Source organism: Panicum hallii, chromosome 9, assembly GCF_002211085.1.
Source record: "Panicum hallii strain FIL2 chromosome 9, PHallii_v3.1, whole genome shotgun sequence".
NCBI classification, from domain to species: domain Eukaryota; kingdom Viridiplantae; phylum Streptophyta; class Magnoliopsida; order Poales; family Poaceae; genus Panicum; species Panicum hallii.
In genome coordinates this window covers 50,188,289-50,190,985 of record NC_038050.1, presented here as the reverse complement: position 1 = coordinate 50,190,985, position 2,697 = coordinate 50,188,289, and positions in this window count along the sequence as shown.

Sequence of the window (2,697 nt, the reverse complement as noted above, 5' to 3'; positions counted from 1 at the left end):
AGTTGCTTCAGAACTATCATTAGATATTCCAAGCGTGTGAGTTAGGTTTGCCCTTGCAAGGTTGTGAAATTCGATTCATAATCGTCCGTTTCTCACGGAGATTGAGACTGCTTGATCCTTTTGCCACATAGAGTAACAAGAGCAACCTGATGATGGTCAAAGATGATGTTTGTTTAAAGGATTCTACCTTGCTTGAATAGTTATAGTTACTTACCTAGAATGGATAATCAACTAGAACCTGAAAGCTAAAAATTGAAATTAATGATCTACTCTTTGTTGCTTTTCAGCTCAAAACTATACCCAGAACCATTAAAAGCCTTCATAGTCTAGTTACATGGCTAAGTATACCATAAAACGGGTAAGCCTTGCTGAGTATTAGCATACTCAGCCTTGCATTGTGACTTTTGTTCCAGGTAATCCCCCTGAGGACTCTACTCTAACCGTGCCATGGCCCTATGCTCTTCCTGATGGTTGGTCCGTGGAGTGGGACCCGTCCCCGACCAACAAAGGTTCCTCCGAGTGATGTTGAGCATGGGCTTAGCTCAAGCATCCGTTGTGCGACGTCTGTAGTGTCGCGTTTTGTTTTCCGCTACAGATACTTCAACCTAAATAGTATTATACAAATTCGTACTAGCTAGGTATTGCTACGATGTTTGAATACTAATGTAATATTATGCCTATGATGTAAAAATGGTTGGCAGTTGTATCTCTGGACTCGCCTTCGTGCGAGGTATCTTGTTTTGATCCTGTGATAGGTGGTTTTATCGGGACTTTACCCGACAAACCATGGGGTTACACCGTTTGAAGTGCGGTTGAGCCTTTAATGCCTTCCGAGAAAGGATCAGCGCACTTGAGCCGGTGTAATTCAGGTTGGTTCTGCCACAGCTGGTATCAGAGCTAACAAGTGTACACTGGAGATATAAATTGCCTTGGAAATGTTTTTAGTATAAAATTTGACCAACAAAGTATTTGGCAAAACTACGTTGGTTTCATTAAGGATTGTGCTTAGTACGTAAAGCCCTAGGGTGATATCTAATAAGGGAATTAGAGGTGGCTATAGTATATATATATATCTCTAACTACCAGCATTACTTTTCCGTCAAAACTTAAATTTATGCACAACCCAACTTTACATTCTGTAATGACACCTTCGATGGTGAGGTAAGAAGGTATGGATCCTCAGCTAACTGGGGAGTTAGCCTTCCCGTCGGTGATGCGAACCGAACGCTGTTTCTCAAGCAGTGGCCTACTTGAGATGCTGCCAATATATCAACTTAAGTTGAATATATTGGGAGTATATGGTTAAGCGCATGGTATGGCGATCGCTGTTCATACCCCCGCATTTTTGCGGTACCCCCGTGAATACGTTGTTTCGATAACGTATGATAACGTTGTTTGTACGGCGGTAATTGTACAGATGCTGTTTCTATAGTAAACAGTAATGATTGGGGACGCTTTCATGACATGCTGGCATGAAAGGTTCATGATATATATTGTGGTTTTCTGTAGGTACGCTAACCATGATTCGATAGGTTCTGAACGGTTAGGAATTGTCGACTAGATATTATAGGGAGAGACGTATCTGTATTATGCCACCGTAACTAACCACGTAAGTCAAAAGATATTTGGCAATTATTTTGGTTTGTGAGGACGTTAGTGCGTGCATGCATCTCTGAATTGATTGTAAATTAGAACTTGTGTTTGTGGTTATGGGCATACTTAGAGCATGGTTATCCACAAGTACAGTTAGAAATGATCACACAGCCATAGGTTTTAGTATCTCGGTATCTTGTTCATCCGCCAACTCTATCGTAACTATCTGATCTTCCGTCCTTGCTGTGACTAGAATAAAATATCTTGTTCCATTTACTTTGTGGGTTCTCAGTTGGATGTCTATCTTGGTGCATTTCAGCATTTCCATAAGTCTGATTCACATCTTTCCACAACCTTTATCAAACTTCAGGAAGTTATATCCAATCTAACATTTGAATACTTTTGACTCAGATGGCAGATGTTCAGAGGATTTATTGGGATGCTGAGGGATATGCTCACACCGCTTGCTTACACTGGGAAGGGTTTCTGAAAATCTTGTGGGATACACTTCGGATATTTCAGTACCGGTACCCACCCTAGTATAAGGGTCGTGAGTTTGTTGAGGTTGGAGTCCCTCGATGCCGTGCTACTGTTACTGTTCCCCAACATCCTATCCTTGGGTGGCAGTCTCTTGAGATAGAGGTTGTCGGATATCGTCTTGTGGACACTTTTGAAGCAGCAGCCCTTAAGGTTATTACTACCTTTTGTGAACAGCATCCGGAGGAAGTTGCAGCCTATCCCATTGGACTGTTTCCGGCAGTTTTCGCACATGATGCTGAGTGGAACTACAAAACAAACTATTTCGGACATTTAGTTGGAAATTTCACCGAAGAGACTCTCAAGGCAGTAATCAGGTATATGAATGCTCAGTATCACTTCCAGTCACTTACGCAAAAGAGTACGGACGAAATGGTGAATCTAGCCCAGGATTTTCATAGGGATCTTACCCTGAAAGATGTCCAGATCCATTCGCTTGGTCAGGGAATTGCCGGAAGGGATACTACCATTGGACATTTGGAGGTGCAAATCTTGGAGGGTGATGCTCAAATTCTCCAGCGCAACACCGTAATTGACTTTTTGCAGGAACAAGTCCATGACTTGAAC